The sequence below is a fragment of the Eucalyptus grandis genome, chromosome 6 (assembly GCF_016545825.1).
Source record: "Eucalyptus grandis isolate ANBG69807.140 chromosome 6, ASM1654582v1, whole genome shotgun sequence".
Lineage (NCBI taxonomy): Eukaryota > Viridiplantae > Streptophyta > Magnoliopsida > Myrtales > Myrtaceae > Eucalyptus > Eucalyptus grandis.
The window spans coordinates 12,449,672-12,470,637 of record NC_052617.1 but is presented as its reverse complement, the minus strand read 5'-3'; positions in this window follow the sequence as shown (position 1 = coordinate 12,470,637).

Here is a 20,966-nt window from a genome sequence, read left to right as displayed (position 1 = left end):
GAGACAATTTACTATTCATGTTAAAAATATTTCCCTTCAACTGATAATATCAAGTGACACATACAATCGTTTTTACGGAGATATCATCCGAATTAATGATTTCATGTGAAACAAACCCACAAAGTTAGAAAACGAGCTCTCTCCTTTGTCATAAAAACCTAGCTATTGGGGAATACCCTTTTCAAGGAAGATTGTAAGTTGCAGAAAATACCATAGAATTTTCACGAATCGTGGGAGTGTTTCTACGCAACTGACCCAGAGGCCTTTTCTAGGGGAAAAGAATTGCAAACAGTACCTTACTTCGGCCACGTTTGTTTCATGTTAAGAACTAATTGAGAAATAGCGCGTTGCTCTAACATACGTCTAGTCTATAAGAGATAGTCTTATAGTATTCATCCTTTTGTTTCAAAGCTCGAATGAAAATTAATTGAAACAATATATATATAATGACCCAATTACCACGACTTGATGTTATTTATACAAATAAATTAATATTATCAAATAATGGGGAAATTCCAAATAAGGATCCGAAATATCCTTATTTTCTCAAATAAGGACTTGAAGTGATTATGGTCGTTTTAAATAAGGGCCTAGCTTCACCGGCTGGTTAGAAGTATTTTCATCTAAATATAATTTAAATTAAATTTGTTATATTATAAATTAAAAAATTAAAAAAGAGGAAAAAACAAAGAACAAACAGGCGAGAGGGCACTCGCTCATGCCTGTGGCCGTTGCCCCATTGCTGGTGGGGCGACGGCAAAGGCTGCGGGGTCGCTAGCGCTTGGGGAGGGCTGATAGCCTTGGCCCGACTGTAGGCAAGAGAGGATGGCGACTCTCACCCAAATCGAGGTGAGGGCGGGCGACCCTCCCCTAGATATGGGAGACGATTGCCACCCTTCGGCCCTCACCTCTGGTTAGTTAGGGTTGCCAGCCCTCTCCCAGGCCCCACCAGCCTTTATTGCCACCCCACCGGCAATGGGGTGGTAGCCAATAGGCGGGAGGGACAACCCTCTCGCATATATATATAGTTTTTTTTAAAGTTTTTTTGAAAAGCAAAAAACATAAAATATAGAAAAAAGAAAATTTTAAAAAATTTTAAAAGATAAAATTGCCCTTCACATTTGGTGAGTTTATGCCATTCTTTAAAACTAATATATGCACTTTAGGCCCTTATTTGAAATAAGGTTTATTTCAGGCTATTATTTTCTCAAATAAGGGTATTTCGGGCCTTTATTTGAAATAATATTAACTTAAGCCCCTATTTTGAGAAAATGATGATACTTTAGGCATTTATTTAGAATTTTCCCTCAAATAATTGAAAAAAATTAAAAATATATACTCGAAATTTTCATATTCTTGTTTATAGAGGAAAAAAATATATTTCCAATATAATATATAGTTTCCCAAATTTCATAAGTTAATACGACTATTGCATAGTTAGTTGATGATTATTTTTTAAATATTTTTATCTAACAATTAAATGTCAATGAAGGGCCTCTTAATCTAAAATTTTAAAATAATTCCAAGATAAATGAATTATCAAAGATAATTCCTATCACTTTGCAGTTGTTCAAGATAATTCCTACCACATTATAATTGATGAGAATCAATTTTAATCAAGAATTACTGTAATTTTTTTAAGATACATAAAACTTTTTTATGCATATTGGGTAGAGTTGGCGGCAAAGCAAGTTTATAAGCAACACTGCCAATCTTCTCTAAGATAAAAAATAATCCTCGATTTGTCACACGTGTTGAATCTCATAGCATCCTTCGTGGAAGAAATTTTAGGAACATGTGATCCCTTGCATTAATTTCACTATGCCGTTTAAGGATTGCATGATCTTTTCTTGACGATTCTATGTTGTATTGAAATGTTGTAGAATTAATCCGACTTTCTATCCTGATAGCTAAAATTTTTTTGGACGAGGCAGTCTCGAATCACCAACATCATCTTAAAATAGGAGTTTTATATTTTCGATCATACAAATCTTCAAAAGAAACCATCTTAATACTGGAATGATGGCTATTGTTATAACAAATTTTTTCCAAATTTTTAGTTCCTCCCATTGCGGGATCTCAAGATGTTCTCCAAAGTCCAAGTCTTCTATTTGACCATCCATCTTTCTGCGGGAGAGCACAAGAAACGTTTAGGAAAAAGAAGAGAGCTCCAGTTTTTCAACAATGGAATCAAGAGACAATATGGCAAGAGCAAAGGAAGGAATGGCTGCGAAAGAGGAGCCAAATTCGAGGAAAACGGTGAGGTGAATAGAAGCAAGGAAACTTCGCAGGCGTGCCTCTCTTCTGAGTCAATGCCCGAAGCAAAAGTCTTGAGGCATGGGGTCTACGAGGAACCACTTTCCTGGAATATGGCTTTTATTAATTTTAAATTTAAAGCCCCCTTTACCCTTTTTGCTTTACGAACACTTGCTCACATTGCACCAACTTACCTTTGGATAATTGTCTGAGCCAGACAAACAATATAATTATTATAAAGAGTCTTTCATGCACCTTCTTGGAAATAGAAAAGTCTTGGGGTCATATATATAGTTAGTCCTACTCTACTCCTACTTTAACTTTCAATCTTAGACTTTTGTCTTGTCTTCTTACCGGGCGTGGGAGTCAAAACCCATATTTGAAATTAAATCATATCCACCCGTTTCATGCGCTCAGTAGGTGAATCCAGTGCTGAGAAGATCTCTTCATATCATGACTGATCTAGAAATACTAGAAGCACTCGTCTCCCTCACCTCGTCTCCATTTCTATTGTGGAAAGTTCAAGAATTGCGTTGTTGGATACTTGGTTCCTAGAATACCAGCATACTTGTATTGGTACTATCCAAACCACTTTGAATGCTTGAACAGTTTTTGTAACCTTATATCCAAACTTCAATATCGCTCTTTCAGACCCCCAGCTACTTTTCTTTCTAAAAGTCCAAGTCTAGCTCACCGGAGTCCCTCAAACTACTAACTCTGTAGTAGCAACATTGCATTATCAGATGGTTTATATTTCCATGCAAAATAGAAATGAAGATGCTTTATATTTCCATGCAAAATGATCAAGTATCCTGCATTCATGTTCCTAGACATATTCCAAAGGAAAAGTTGGTCAAGCTCCTTCTGGAGACATGGATCACCAACTATGAAAAGCTACATCAGAATAACAAGCATTTCTAGTCCTCGGACTTCGAATTTGTTAGAAAGAAAGATGGAATTGTTTTCATCAAATTTGGCAAGGAAAATGAAGAAAGTCCTTCTATCTTCCAAACTCTCTTTATGATTGAACCATGTGTTTTTGAATCAATTTCTGAGCCAGATCCAAAAAAGTTTGTTCAATATTTCAAAAGTGATGGACACCCTGTCCATTATTACAAGGACCAGTATGGTCACTGCTTCTGGGATCATTTTTGTCAATGTTCTTATTGCACAAACTCTCTCGACGAGGTAGACCCATATGTAAGACATCGACAGAAACACAAGAAGCCAAAGGATGCTATGTACCAAAGGTACTTGAACGGAGACCCCTTCATTGATACTCTTGGTGAGTGTAATAAATTCCAGTTTATGGTCTCCTATGCACCAACTCCACCACTAGAGTTCACTGCTCCTCCCTCCGTTTCACCAACTCCACCACCATCACCTCCTCCATCTCCTCCTCAGAAGAAACCAGCTATTTCCCAATTCTATAAGCCAATTCTAAAGTGGGTGAAAAAGCATTTCTATCCACTCGAGACTCCAAAAGAAACGCCACCGAGTTCTTCCATTGCCATGTTCCACGAGACAAAATTTCCTCCTCTTGTTCGAGAAAGTTCAAAACTCTCGTTTCCTGCTCCTAAAGAATTCATTGACCCACAAGGCAAATATCAACATGCTCCCAAGATACCTGCCTCCACTGATGTGGATGAACATGGAAGACAGAAAATGACTCTTGTTGTTGAAGCCGTCCTATATTGGCAATCAAAGACTTTTTCAGCACATAACAATGCGTTCAAAGCAATTGATTCCAAGATTGTGAATGTGTAATAAGATCTTCGAAGATATGATGAAACCGCCAAGAAAATGCTTTTGGACTTCCAAAAGAGGCTTTATGCCTTAGAATCCGGACAACATTTGGGATATCATCATCTTGAATGTTCCAAGGCGGAAATAAAAAAGCTCAAGAGATAGATCTAACTCCTTGAAGAAGGAAGGTTCAATCCTTTCAATCTGTTTTCTACTACATTACGGACAGAACATTCGCTTCCACCACCACTCAGACGTCTATTTTTGCTACCCTTACAGACGCTCCTATCAAACAAGATAAGACAGATGTGGTAGAGATGCGAAATCACCTCAAGGAATTGGACTGAATAAGGAAAGAAAAGGGAAAGAAGAAGATGCCTGCAAAATCTTCGCTTGTTATAAAGGAAAAGCTAGACCAAATGATGCCGTCAAATCCGTTAGAAGTATTCTTGAAAGATTTGGGCAATCAAGAACCACAACCCGACCCTGTTATTTAGAGGGTGCATGACAAACTACAATTTCTATTCCAAAAAAAAATTTTCTATTCCAAACTTATTTCTAAAATAGAAATCCGTTTGATAAAATTATTCAATTTTTCTATTTCTGAAATAGATTTTTGTTCCAGAAATAGGTTTGGAATAGAAATCAGAAGTAAAAGTTTTCTATTTTTCTATTTCTGGAACAAAAATGAGAAATAAAAATTCTTCTCATCGTTCATCTTTGCTATGAATCGGTCATTCATCCGTTGCTGCCGACCACCATTCGCCGGTCATCGGTCGTTGCCACCATCGTCTACCGTCCACCATTCACCGGTCGCCGGCCGCCACCGTTGTTGTTCGCCATCTACCAGCCACTGCCTCGGCCGTTGGCTGCCATCACTATTGCCAGTCGCCAGACGCCATCGCCATGACAGAATCGAGTTATTGAGGGTGCGAATGATAACCATTTTGGCTAGAATTTGATTTTCGGAAGAGAAATAGAAAATTCTATTTCCTTTTCTATATGAGTTTTTAAGCAAAAATACCCATTTGATAATAACACAAAATTTCTACTCTAAAAATAGAAATTCGTTTGATAACGACACAAATTTTTTTCATTTTCGAATGATTAGCGGTGGCATTTGGTGTCCGGCGGCTGATGGCAGTGTCTGTTGTCGCCGCTATTCACTAGTCGTCGGTCGCCGTTCGCTGGTCCGCCACTGTCATCCGTCATCCACCGCCATTTGAAAAGGAAAAAAAATCTTGTGTCGTTATCAAATGAATTTCTATTTTTAGAGTAGAAAATTTGTGTCATTATTAAACGGATATTTTTTCTTAAAAACTCATGTAGAAATAGAAATAGAAAATTATATTTCTCTTCCAAAAATCAATTTCTTGCCAGAATGGTTATCATTCGCGCCCTCAACAGCCTGATTTTGTCATTTCAACATATTAGATTCTATTTCCATCAGAACCAACTTTTCCAAACAACTTTGATATTGAATCAGATTTAGTATCACTCTCATCATCATCATCCTTCTCAATCCCTATCATTAATTCCTTTCCTATTGTACTAGTAACTTTGTTAATATTCATGGCTAATCCTCCAAACCAAGATATGGAATCAAACCCTTTTGAACCCAAGGTTGTTCAGCCAAACAATTATCCTCAGCATGTGTCTACTTCATCTAAACATATTTTTACTGTTGATGACATCCCTTATTCCAAATGGCCAAAAAGATTTGAGGAATTTCATACTTGGTTAAATGCCCAAGCGCTTACCAATTAGGATAAGTATGATGTTCTCTTTGGTTTTGTTACAAGGTTCACAGGTAGCCTCAAACATTGGTGGCAATCTGTGATAGAACAAAACTAGGTTCAATTTTTACTTTCACTTGATTTTGGCCATGCCATTACCCTTCTATATCATTTCTTCATTGGAAAACCTTCTAACCTCCAAGAGTTCAAAAGGAGAGAATTTTTTTGAAAGAAATTGTTGTTCTCTCCAAAAAAGGCACTTTGATAAGCATTATCGAGAAATGCTTAAACTTTTCTATGGTATTGGAGCTGATCCAAACCTGAAACATGTTTTCTCGACTTCCATCCTTAAGGAATTATCCTAATAGGTTGAGAGATCTTTTCTCAACAGACAAATGAGAATTGCAGATATTCCATTAGGAGAAATACAACAAAAAATCCATTTGTGCCTTGATGATTTGTGCTTAAAGTGCCAGATGGTCCAAACTTATCTCACAGATAACAGAGAACTTGATAAGGCCTGTTCTCGCCAAAAGCTAAAAATCAAATGCTCCAAGCAAGATTGCGATGGTTCATGTGGAAAATCTTTTAGGAAAAAGAAACACTTTAAGAAGCTCTGGATAAATAAATCCAAACATGACTCTAAGCACTTTCGGAGAAAGAAGAAATGGTGATACCTATGCAAAAGGAAGGATCGCTCAGGCCACAAGAAATCAAATCGATGCTTCATCTGCAATCAGAAAAGACATTTTGCCAAAAATTGTTTCCAAGCGAGAAAATGTTAGATACATCGATACATCATATAAAGAATGAAACTGGTATTTCTCTTGAAAATGATGATATTGAATCTTTATTCTCTACAAAAGAAAAACCATATGAACAAACTTTTTGTATCATTACTTGTTACCAAACTCCTAGTGAGACTGATTCAGATTCAAAGTCTGAAGACATTTTTCACATATCTCTCACTTCTTTAGAACAAAATCCTAACATATTTTCAAGCCAAACTCATTGTCCCCATTTTCCTGTGAAAATCTTTACTTCCAAGTTTGCCAAACCTATCATTGTCATTGCTCTCATAGACGTTGGTGCAAGTTTTTCAATCTTAGACACTAAGGTTCTTCTTGAAGAATATTGGACGTCTTGCGTTCGATATTTCAATTATGCTTCAAGAGATACTTTCTCTACGAATGTAAGAACTACTCTGATAACTATCCAGTTTTTTTCCCAGTGTTCTATAACCACAAAAATCTTCGGATCTAGTCTCCCCGACAAAGATTTGATCATTGGTTAGGACATCATGACTCAAATTTCTTAGCTTCGTATCATTCCCGGAAAAAAAAAAAGGTCTTAAGTATAAGGACCAATTCTCTGAATTTGTCAATATCTAAAGACTTTTTTCGATTCAAATGAGTCTGTTAGATCTAATCATGCAGAAGTTGTTAGAATCCTATTTTAAATCTCATTTTGAATTCGCTCAAAAATGTTCTCATCATTTATGGAAAATTCTGGAATTCTTTGTTTGCTTTCCCTTCAAGAAAAATGAAAACATCAATCCAACCAAGGCAAGTCACATGGGAATGAACCTAGAGCATCCGATTGCTACTCAAAAGGAATGCTTGGAATTGTTGCAACAATGTCTTATTAAAATTTCAAATTTTCAATGGGTTTGTGAAGCCTTCTATGTTAATAAATGAGTCGAGCAAAATAGAGGAAAGATGCGGCTGGTAATAAACTATCAGCCTCTTAACATTTTTTTCCAAGATGACAAATTTCCTCTACCTTCTAGAAATTCCCTTTTTACCGGATTATCAAAAGCTCATATCTATTCCAAGTTTGATCTCAAAGCTGGATTTTGGCATTTGGGTATACATCCTGAAGACAGACCCAAAATAGGGTTATGTATCCCAAACCAACATTTCCAATGGAAAGTTCTTCCTTTTGGTCTAAAGCTTGCACCATCCCTTTTCCAGAAGGCCACGTGTCGAATTTTCCAACCAATATTATCAAGCGCATCGATATACATTGATGACATCCTGCTTTACAGCCCTAATGAGGAATCCCACTACCAATTTCTTGGGCAGTTTGCAGAAATTGTGAAAAAACATGGGATTATGCTCTCAAAGGAAGATGAATACTGCGTAGATAGAAATTGAATTTATTGGTATGCACCTTAAGAAAGATACATATTATCCAGGGTCCCATATTGCTCAGGAACTGTTAAAGTTTCCTGAAGAGAATTTTATGACAAAGCAAGTTCAGCAATTTATTGGGATAATTAATTATTTCAGAGACTTTATTTCAAATATTGCGAAATTGCTTATTCCACTACAACCAATGCTGAAGAAGAATCCCCCACCTTGGGGAAAATCTCAAACTAAAGCAGTCACTGAACTTAAAGAGATTATGCAGACTCTTTCTCCATTACAAATCCCAATGACAAGAAAAAGAATTCTCTAGAATGACGCCAGTGATGAATACTGAGCAGCCACCCTATTTGAAGAAATTGATGGTAAGAGACACTTATGTGCCTACAAGAGTGAAAATTTTTCCCAATCTGAAATGCATTATCACTCAACTTTCAAAGAAATCTTGGCGGTGAAGAATGGAATAAAAAAGTTCGAATTTCATCTTATCGGCTATCACTTCCTGGTAGAACTAGACATGACATATTTTCTTTAGATAACCAAGTTCAAACAGAAGCATATTCTAAATTCCAACTGCTTCGATGGGTTGAATGGTTTTTAAAATACTATTTTGAAACCAAACATATTGTTGGGAAGAAAAATGTGCTTGCTAATTTCTTGTCAAGACCAAAAGCATTGGTAAAAATCAACATGTACATTATGAGGTATGCTTTCCACACTCTTCATTACAATGAAAAGTATAAGATTGAAAGGATATGAAATTGGTCAAGTTGGCGATACCCCCAAGAGATTGTTGAACAAATCCAGAATGACAACCTCACTGAAAATCTGAAAAAAAAACTCATGTGGCAATGCCACACAGATATGTTCAAACTCAATGGATGTTCGATTCTTTATCATTTTGGATTAAATTCGAACTATCCATTCATACCTCCTCTAATCTGGAAAGAAGATGACTTTCTCGATCAACTTTGATGATTATTATGGTACTTAACCAATAAGTACTTAATAGCTATTGAAATTCTAACCAGAAGATTCATTGTCAACCTCACCAGGATATTCGGACTTGGTCGAAATATCGAAAAGGAGAGTGATAGAAATCTCTTAAACTTCCTTAATTGGTTTTATCCTCCCACTCATTTGGGACATCTCTTGCAGAAAGAATTGAGAATCACCCAACCGAACCCTGAGGTCCATACTATTTTGTTTTTCAACGTCCATAGGCTTTTGTCACAAATAATGGCAGCATTACCAATACCCCACAGTTTATAGGAACCACATCCTATAAACCTTAACCGCACAGCATAGAAGCTCGGATTTACAAATCTTTTCCAAGACTTGTTGGTTACTGTGAACACTAGTACCGAGAACTCCGAAGAGTTTTGTGCCAAGAAAATAAAACCATTTTGGAAGATGCATGGGACTATAAGGTACCCACTGCATGGGATCATTATAGCCTAACACTAAAAAGCTTAGGAAGCACTCAAGTAATTCAGACAAGCTGCATCATCATAGGAGTAATAAATGATAGATACAGATAACCCTGCACAATCTTCTCAAGACCCCTATGCACAATGGGGAGGTCCTCTTTCTCAAGACCTCTATGATCAATGATATTTGTCCTTATCTCTAGGCATGGACACATCTTACTATACTCAATCATCCAATTGGCCTCAACCAAACATTCCTATCAACATTACCGGCTACTCCCAGAATCAAGAGGAAGCATCCTCGTCGAACCGGATTCTCTCACCAGACTCCCTTGCAGGACTTGAGTAAAAGTATGAAGAACATCTTCTGCCAACAATGCATAGTTTTGATGACTTAGACTATGACTACAATACTCGTGATGGACGAGACTTGCTGACTATAGCGGCCTGTAGCAGATCACTGTAGCATTACTGTAGCAGTAGGCTAAGGAAATTACTGTTCATTGTCTCTATTCATATCACCTAAATAATTTCCTACAGGAAGTTTCCGGAACCTCTATTTGTTTCAGGACCTGTGAGCTTGGTCCTTGTTTGTGTGTGATCTCCTAATGTCTATAAAAGGCAAGGATGATGTAATGTGTTGGGCAGAGTCCCTTGAAGTAAAGTGAGTGTTTTGTGAAACTCTAAATGGCTTTCTAAACTCTTTCTTCTTCTCTAACCTGGTAGGATCATTTGAGAATGCAGCTCGGATAGTTAGAATTGTTATTATCCTGGCATCTCTGAGTGTCTCTAGGCTCTGAACTAAAGGTCTTAGTGGTTTCTTGCTAAAACGCTATCCCTGAAGGGCTTGAATGAAAGAGGTTCGCCCACTGTGAGAAGGCATACTTACAGGAAACTGGAGCAAACCTCAGTAGTTACCCTTTCTACTTTATGGCCGCTTGCTCACATTACACCAACTTACCTTTGGATAATTGTTGAGCCAAACAAACGATATAATTATTATCAAGAGTCTTTCATGCACCTTATTGGAAATAGAAAAGTCTTGGGGTCACATGGGAGGCACTTTTTCCCCCAAAAATGTCGCTTTTAGGTAAAAGACAAGTAAATGCCTTGGGCATTGTGCTGATAAACATATACCTCAAAAGATTGAGACTATTTTTTTTTAGCTTTTCTGCTTTATCTTCCCGCTTTGGAGGCACTTTCCCTCTTAAAACCTAGTTGATGCCTTGTGTGATGTGTTGACATCCTCAAAAGATTTTGAGACTATTTTTTTTTAGCTTTTTAGCTTTATCTCCCCGCATTCACATGACATCAACATCCCTTGCATCACAACTCTGAGCTAGACAAATGATGGAGGTATCATCGAAAGTCTTGCATATATTTTCTTAGAAGATAGCCAAAGTCTAGGTTCACTTTAGAGGCATTTTCCCCCTCAAAACCTAGCTGATGCCTTGTGCAATGTGCTGATATCCTCAAAAGTTTTTGAGACTATTTTTTTTTAGCTTTTTTGCTTTATCTTCCCTCGTTCATATGGCATCAACATCCCTTGCATCACGACTCCGAGCCAAACAAACGATGGAAGTATCATCGAAAGTCTTGCATACACCTTCTTAGAAGATAGCCAAAGTTTGGGTTCACTTTGGAGGCATTTTCCCCCTCAAAACCTATTTGATACTTGTGCAATGTGCTAATAAATATGAAAGATACCGGAGACTATTTCTAGTCCCCTTTTTCTTTCTACTTCATCATCATATCACATCATATGAATCAACTTTTTTGAAAGATAGGATAATTTTGTAATCAAATGAATTTGCAGGGTTCAGCAATTTTGAAATGACTTTCCTCAAAGTGATATTTTGTATCACTATCAAAAAACAATTGAGCGAAAGATATTATCATCCACGACGGAATTGTTTAGACATTGTTGTTAGTGATGATAATATTTTCTATCTAACAATAATTATAAGCGATATAGACAATCATTTTGAGGAAAATATCTTCCAAATCATTGATTTCATGCAAAAAAATGCAGAAAATTAATCCTTTGTTGTTATTTCCTCTATATTGTATTGTTGACGAAATATTTTTCACAAAAATTCATTCTTCAATTTTTATTAAGAAGAGACAAGTTTTGTGGCAATTTTGGATAGATATTTCAAAGAATCACAAGGAATGGATATGCTTTGTTAGGATTAAATCAATGACGAAATTCAAAAATTTTGTTAGAATTTAATCAACGACAAAATATAATGACAAAGATACAACATCGAAATTTCATTGATGACGAAGGTATATGAAACTATGACTAAAGTACAAGAATTCAAAGACATTTAAATTGTGGAAAACTAATGATAAACTATAAATATACAAGAATGTTTGGTTCTTTGATTGATTGTTCGGGGTTTAAAAAAAGTTCGATGTAGATATTTATAGCCCACAAACAACGATTACATACATTGGTTACAACTTTGGAATATAAATAACTCCTTAATGGTAGTCACAAGAAGTTATAATTTCCCCAAATTAGTGGCAACAAAACATAACTACCTAGTAGTTCGTTTTTGTGTCGATTACCTATTGTTGATTACTTTGTAGATCAACCTCTCAAGTCTTGAAAAGGGCTTCCGTTAAAAATTGATGTTGTCGATGACTTCCTTAGCGAGTTGTCAAATCCCTTCGAGTTGTTGATTGTTATATTAATTGTTGACTAAACTCTTCTGTTATTGACTAAGCTTGATTCTTGTCGATAATAACAAAAAAGATAGTCATTTTTGGGTGTCAACATATGCCCCCATTAAAAGAATGGAATTTTTCATGGATCATTCGATTCTTTTAAATTAGATTATCGGGAGTCATCTTGTGCCCCCTTGTCATAGGCCAATTCAATTTTACTTTGCCGAATGTTATCTTGGTTGGATTCATCATTTGACATGCTTTCCACGAAAGTCAAGTTTTGTGCAAAAGTCTTCATGTGGTCTTTTATCTCTATCATTAAATAGTTGCTCATACTTAGACACTTGCATTGCCAATTAAATAAATTGGCAAAGTTTTTGTCTTTGAATTTTTCTTTTACATTGAATTTCAATCCATTGAAAACCAATTTGTGAATTCTTTCTCCAAGAGTGAAGTAAGGCATCTATTTCTAGCCTTTTTGAATCAAGCAACAAACTGATCGGTTGACTCATTATTGTATTGATAGAGTGTGACCAAATTAGTAATTGATGCCTCAAGTGTTGTTCTATAATATTGAGAATGGAATTGTTTCTCCATCTCTACCCAATTACACACTGAATTAGGTGGTAAATCAATGTGCTAGGTAAAAGTAGTTTTTGACAAAGACAGGAAATAACCCAAGTCTTAAAAACTCATTTGTCCTTGTTTCTTACATTGAGCTATAAATTGATCATTGTGTGAATAGTTAGATTGTTAAAATTCGCTAGTAAAAATGGCAAATTCAGGGATTTCAAAGTTTCTTGGAAAAGGAGTTTAGGACACATGGAGTGTCAAAACTTGGCCTAAAGGGACACTTAAGCGCCAAAACTTCGAAAATGTACACTTAAGTGCCAGTTTCAGAGTAAAGTAGAATACTTAAGTGCCACTCCGACCAAAATTCGGCCAAATGGCTGACGTGGCAATTTTCCAGCGAGTTGGGTGCAAAACGGTGTCGTTTTGCACGCGACGTGGCGAGAAAATGCAAAAACGACGTTGTTTGTGTCGATGTATAAATAAATAAATAAATTAAATTTTAAACTTAATTTATTTAAAATATTCTAAAAAATTTAAAAACTTCAAATTAAAAAAAAAACTTCAAAATTAAAAAACTTAAAATTTAAAAAACTTAAAATTTTAAAAAAATTAAAATTTAAAAACTTAAAATTGCCACCTCAAATTGCCCTTCGCCCCCTTTTTTTCTTTTTTTTTAAATTTTAAGTTTTTTTTTTAAGAATATTTTAAATAAAATTAAGTTTAAATTAAATTTAATTAATTTGTATATTAATTATTTACACATCGATATAAAATGACATCGTTTTTGCATTTTCTCGCTACGTTAGCGTGCAAAATGACGCTGTTTTGCACCCAACTCGCCGGAAAATTGCCACGTCAACAATTTGGTCGGATTTTGGCCGAAGTGGCACTTAAGTGTTCCACTTTACTCCGAAACTAGCACTTAAGTGTACCTTTTTGAAATTTTGGCATTTAAGTGTCTCTCCATGCCAAGTTTTTCTGCCCTTGGAAAAGACTAGTTATCAACCCATTTAAAATGTGATTTCCTACAAACTATTATGATAAGACCCCTTTATAACCCCAATTGTTGTGAACTTCTTCGACAAATTGTGCTAGGTTCAATTGTGGATTTAGTTGACCATTTTACTCCCTAGGTGGTAATGCTGGTCTTGCAAGATTATCAACGTTTATCGGCATGTTCGGCTATAGCAATATTCACATTGAGTGGAACTGGCCTTACATCTTCAACATTTGGCAATTGATTGGCTTGTTGACTAGTTTTTTTTTTTTTTTTTTTTTTTTTTTTTTTTTTTTTTTTTTCGGATAGAAAAACATAACTATATTCATTAGAATTGAGGATTACATCGTGCGCCTAAAATATTAGCAATTAACAAATCTAATATCAGAGGGGGAGGGGATATGGGCCACACATCAGAGAGAGCCCCAGTTCGATGAAGTTTTGCGACCCAATCCGCTACACGGTTAGCCCCCCTTTGACAATGAACAACCCTAGCGCAGGGAAAACTTCTCAGCAGGAATTGAGCGTCTGCAAAAACCAAACGAATCTCCCACGGCGGCAAGGTGAGTTCATTCATCGCTTCCGCCAAAATCAAACTATCCGATTCGAGGATAAGTTTATTTTGCTGTCTACCCGTTTGTTGGAGGTGGCGAAGAGTGAGCAACAGTGCCATAAACTCGGCCTGCAATGGCGAAGAAACGGTGATTGTCCGGGTAAGTCCATCAAGCAGGGTACCTTGCTGATCTCTGCAAATAGAGGCGATTGTGCCGCTTGTAGATTGTGGATCAAAAGCCCCATCAAAATTAACTTTGAGTGTATCTTGTTCAGGTGGTCTCCATAGTTCGCCACCACTGATCCGTTGTTGCGCTTGTGCTGCAGAAGAAGGAGAAGATAACACAACTGATCGGGCATGTATCAGGGCGGAGTCCACAAGCTGGCGTGGATTCAACTGCTGATGACGGAAAATAAAGTGATTCCTCGCCTTCCAGAGATTCCAAAGAACATAAGCAAGTGTAGCTGAAGCAAGTGTGTTCTGTTGTTTAAGTATGTGAGCTGCTACCCAATGTTCTATACTGTGCGTAGTGTGTATATGAATGTGCATATGTTGAGCTAGCATGGACCAAACAGGGACTGCTTTTGGACATAATATGAACATGTGGGTTGATGTTTCAAGTAGGGTATCCTGACAGAGAGGGAAAATCGGGTCTGAAGTAATATGTCGATGAAACAGGTTATCTCTGGTGGGTAAAACATTATGGCATAAGGCCCAAATAAAAAATTTAACCTTAGGGGCTACTTGTAGTCTCCAAATATGTTTCCATGATGCTTGAGGTAGAGTGTGAGCAGGCAAAACTTGAGGCTGACTTTGATCTAATGCAGTTTGCCTCAGATAATGGTAACCACTTCTAACCGTATATTCTCCATGAATAGATTTTGTCCAAATCAGCTTATCCTCAGTATGTGAGGGGCTGACGTGGATTGCAAGTATCTCCTTCACTGTATGAGAATCATATAGTTCATTAATAACAGAGAAATTCCAGCTGTTTGTGCTGGGATCAACCAGATCAACAACCTTAAAAGGTTCATCTTGGTTTGCTGGACCTCCTAGAACTCCTTTGGGCAGCCAACAATCTTCTCTTATTCTGATTTTTCGGCCATCACCTACTGACCTCCTGAAGCCGTGACTAATGGAATTCCGACCTAGTAAAAGACCCTGCCATCCCCAAGAAAGCCTAGAGCCTCTAGCAGCATTAAGAAAGTCCGTAGAGTGGAAGTAAATACCTCTGAAAAGCTGGCTCCATAGAGCCGTTGGATTTTGATGCAGTCGCCAAGCCTGTTTACCTAGTAGGGCTTTATTGAAGTGCAATAGGTCCCGAAAGCTAAGACCCCCTTCAGATTTACTACCCTTTAGGTACTCCCATCGTGTACAGTGAATGCCTGATTTTGAAGAGTCATTCTGCCACCAGAAGCGTGCAATTCTCTTTTCAATAGCTGTACAAATGGAATGCGGGATTTTGAAGATAGACATAGCGAACTGTGGGATCGCCTGGACCACAGCTTTGATAAGAACTTCCTTCCCCCCCTTAGATATGAGTCTTTCTTTCCATCCTTCTAATTTTTTGTTCACGCGGTCAAGTATCCAAGTGAACATTTCCTTCTTAGAGCGTCCCCAATGCGAGGGGATTCCCAAATATTTGCCAGTCTGAAGAAGAATTGGAACTCTCAAGGCATTAGCTAAATTGTGCTGTAAATGTAGATGACAAACCTTAGAGAAATAAAGCCTAGACTTGTTTCGGTTGATTGCCTGTCCTGTAGCCAAACAATACTGGTTGAGAATATTGGCAAGATTTAGACATTCCTGTAGTTTGGCCTCTAGAAAGAAAATTGCATCATCAGCAAAGAATAGATGAGATAGAACATGACACCACCTATTGAGCCTAATGCCTTTGAGGTTTCTCATGTTGATAGCCTGACTAATCATAGTCGATAACATGTTAGCTAGAAGGATAAATAAATAAGGGGAAAGAGGATCGCCCTGTCGGATACTGCGGGTCGGCAGGAAGAAGGGTAGTTGTTCACCATTAAATTGCACACTATAAGACACAGTGGTAATACATTGCATGACCCATCTAACCCAAATGGGATGAAATCCCAACTTTAGTAGATAAGCCTCTAGAAAATCTCATTCCACCCGGTCATAAGCTTTTTGCATGTCCATCTTTAAAACTGCATGGAAATTCTTCTGGCTTTTCCTAGTGTGCAACTGATGTAGCACTTCCTGGACGAGGAGAATATTATCCTGAATTTGACGACTACTAACAAAAGCACTCTACTTAGGGGATATCAATTCAGGGAGCCAAGGCTTAAGTCTATTTGCAATCACTTTTGAGATAATCTTATAAGCATAATTGCAAAGACTAATAGGGCGGTACTGATCTAAACTTTCAGGGTTTGAAACTTTGGGGATCAGGGTAATAGTGGTCTGATTTAGAGCTAAAGGCATAACCCTTGAGAGAAAAAACTGTTGTATAAGGGGGATAAAATCATCACACAAAGTGTTCCAATAAGTTTGATAAAAAAGACCATTCAAACCGTCAGGTCCAAGTGCTTTTGTGCGTCCGAGCTGAAAGGCGGCTGCCTTGATCTCATCTTCCATGACGGCCGCTATCAATAAGTCATTCATAGCAGAGGAGACTATTGGCTGACATTGTGCAATAATCGGCTAAAAATCTCTAGGACCAACTGATCGATACAAATCAGAAAAGTATTGGATAGTTATATTTTTCAAAAGACTGTCTTCCCTAACCCACTCCTGGTCACCATCTCGGAGCAAACGAATTCGGTTTCGCTGCCGTCGTTGAATAATCGTAGCATGAAAAAACTTAGTGTTTTTATCGCCCCATGTAAGCCAACTGATTCTCGAGCACATGGCCCAAAATTGCTCCTCTTGCTGCCATAACTTATGGATTTCTTCCTTCAGTTTACTTTTAGCCCTTTTATCATATTGATGCTGTGGTTCGTTGATGATATCCTGAAGCTGTAGTTGATAGTTAGCTATTTGGTTTATGGCTGGAGAGAACCTTTGGCGACTCCATTTACTAAGTGCAATTGAAACTTGTTTGAGGCGTTGAGGTAGAGTCTTAGTAGTACCATGGCTGGACTTCCAAGATTGATCAACAATTGTACCACAGTCGCCTTCTTGTAACCAAAAGCTTCAAAAGTAAAAAATTTATGACGACGCCGCAGGCTGACCTCAGTAGATAGAACTAAAGGGCTATGATTAGAGCCCACTGCAGGAAGTGCAACCACCTTAGCTTCTGGGAAAACAATATGCCAGTCATAAGTACAAAAAACCCGATCAAGTCTTTCTTTCACATAATCAGCCCCTACTCTGTTATTGGACCAAGTGAACACACATCCTTTACTATCCATGTCCATAAGTGCACAGTCCTGTACAACCTGCCTAAAAGAATTCATTCGATGAGCATCAGCTGGTCGCCTGCTAACCTTCTCCCATGAGTACATTACTTCATTAAAATCTCCAAGACAGACCCAAGGTAGGGTATTTGTAGCAGCAATCTGCCTAAGAACATTCCAAAAAGAAAGATGAGGATGAAGCGCAGCAGGTGCATGGATACACGTGATGCTTATAGAGGTGTTGCAATTAGAGTCCATACAAAAGAAGTCAAGGAAATCTTGCGAAGATTAAAACATAGTGACTGTTATATCATCTTGCCACAGAAGAGTTAGCCCACCTGCTATACCTGCTGGATTTACAATATAAGAGTGAGTAAATTTCAAACGACGCTTAAGAGGGGTGATCACTTCCTCTCTATTTTTTGTTTCCATCAAAAATACAACATTGGGCTTTTCTTTGGCCACTAGGGCCACGAGGGCACGAACTGTCAGGGGGGAGCCCAACCCTTGGCAGTTCCAACTTATAAGCTTCATTTGTCCAGCGACTGTTTAGGGCCAGTCGCCATTGCCCTTGGGTTTGCCTCAGGAGCCAACAGAACAAGAGTATCTAACAACGTGCTATCATCAATCACCCCTTCAACCGGGCTACGGGTCTCATACGGGGTATAGCGCTTAGCCTTCTTAGCTACTCCTGCTGTAGTAGTAACTCTGGAATGTTTGACTTTCCCGTGACTTGATGTAGCTGTTGCCTGGTGTTTGATTGTTTGTATTTCAACAGGACGCATACCAGTAGTGTTATAGTCTGTAGTCATATGAGGTTGGATGTCATAAATGTCATAACATGGATGCTGATGATGGGCCACTGGAAGGGGAGAAATCTTGGTACACTGAACCTCAAGTGTCTGTTCTGGTGCAGGTATTGGCTGCTGGTTGTCACTTGCTGACGCAGACGTGGTGCGTAGGTTTTGAGGCAGCAGGGTTGTTGGAGGAGTTTCTGGTACTATCTCCTCCTTGGTAAGTTGATTATCCTCATAAAAAGTCTTCCAATATGAGCTGCATTCCTTTACTTCAGCTTTTAGCCAGGGGCCATAGGCCATTTTCTCTTTCCCTTCCATTTTAGCATCAGTAAACGGGATATCTGGGCAATACGTAGCGTAGTGTCCTAATTTCCCACATGAATAATAGAAATGGGGGAGTCGTTCGTAACGAAAGTCAAGCCAAAGTAGTTTGTCAGCAACTCTAATTAGCTTTCCTTGTTTGAGAGGTTGGCTGAGATCTATATCAACACGGGCTTTTGCTGATTTCAACGATGTACCCTCTTTAGCATCTAATTTGACTTCCAGGACCTTCCCTATAGATTGTACAGCTCGGGATATCATGGCATCAGAGTACCATTCCAAAGGCAGTCCATATATGTGTACCCAAAAGGCGCATGTAGAGAAGTCATAACAATGAAGTGGCGTAGCGGGAACCCATGGTTTGAAGATGACCAGATGCCGAGAGAACAACCAGGGACCCCCAGAGATAACTTTAATTTTATCATCTTCTGATTGGAATTTGGCTACATAGAAATCTCCCTCACGTAAAGTAATTTCTACATCGTAGACTGGAAAGCTTGTAAATTCAGTGAGGGAGCAGAGGGTACTTTACCTATGAGCATTAACTTACATTCATCTATTTGTGCCGGAGTTGTCAAGTCATTCCAGTCTTCAATTTCCTGAGGATTCCAGAGACGACCCATTCGGTGGCACAAAGCAATAAGGCGAGGATCTTGATTGTCGCCTGTCGGATCCATAATCACAAGAGTGGTAAAGACCAAATCACCGTCAACGAAGAGAAATGGCAACCAAATTGGGACCATCGGACGCCATGCATGAAGGGGAAAAGCGAAGATAAGGGGTGCGGCAAATCGGAAGAGATGATTGGGATGGCTAGGTAGCACAACAGAGCGAAGGATACGATTTAATCAGGGGATTGAGTAACGGGAGAACAGAATCGAGAAGTGCATCTCATGGAAAAAGATGGAGGGTTTGACGAGGGTTTTTGGGTGAAGCTACCATGGCGGTAGAAGAGAGCTCTACATCAGCGAGAGAAAATCGGACTAGTTGCCTTGTTGACTAGTTTGATTTGCCAAATTATTGTATCTATCTTATTATTTTGACCAACACCAACTTGATAATTCTTATCAATGTGACCTTAATTAGAAGATTCAAGCCTTTGCATTATTCTTATAAGGGGTTGACTACTCTAACCAACATTATTGGCATCGATAATTAAAAAGGGACTAAGAACGGACCATTTTACCACTGGATTTGATAGTGGTAGTTGATTAGATGAGCTAGGCCTTGAGAAAACATCATTCATGGCATTGATGATGATCAGCTTGATCACTTATGACATGTGACTCAAAATGTAATTGCTTGTGTCATTCAACTACTCTTCAAACAATATCTTCATGGTGGCCAGCATGTGAGGATTTGGTACAACTTCTTGACTATTCCTCAATGAGACGTAGAGGAAGGCATGCCCCTTCACGTTTGCCTTCTTTTGTCACTTGGTTAATGGCTGCAAATTTAGAGTGTGCAACCCGGTCACTACCATTGTTATAATTGCCCCTTGCGTCTTTAGAATTTTGATGATTCCTTGTTCTTGCCATTGTAAATCCTTAGATCGAACCACAAGTCATTCCATTGGGTGTGCCAAAAATGTTTCACTAAAATTGTTTCATCAATGAAATATTTTCCATTAAGGTTTGTTCTTCGACTTTTTTTAATAGAAGACAGGTTCCGTGGCAATTCTGGACTATAGTCTTAAGGAATCACAAGGAATAGATATGCTTTGTCAATATTTAATTGACGATGGAGTATGAATCACTTTGCTGATTTAATCAATGACAAAGTAAGATGACAAAGATACAACATTAGAATTTTAATTAATTTTTATATTAAATTCAAATCCATGCCAAAACGACCTTGTTCTTACGTTTCTTTGTTGAATCAGCTCTCCAATGAGCCACGTAAGTAAGAAAAATAATAAAAAAAAATTGCCACATTGGATTTCCGGCAGGATTCACCAGAAATGGCACTTAAGTGTCCCACTTTTTTATTAAAAAAAACACTTAAATGTCACTTTTATAACTTTTGGCACTTAAGTGTCATTTCGTGTCAAGTTTTGGTACTTGAGGTGTATTTCTTCCGAAAAAAATGTATTTGTATATTGTGAATCTGATCATTGTATTTGTTTTCGTAAGTATGACAATAGTGATATTGTGTATCTCTCTTTATATGTGGATGACATGCCGGTGGCTAGCTCTAATATAAAGAGAATTGCAGAAGTGAAAAATATATTATTATCACAATTTTCTATGAAAGGTTTGGGAGATGCCAATAATATTTTAGGCATGAAAATTATCAAGGACAGGAAAAATATGAAATTATGATCATCATAGGAAAACTACATGAATAAGGTGTTAAAGAGATTTAATATGGAC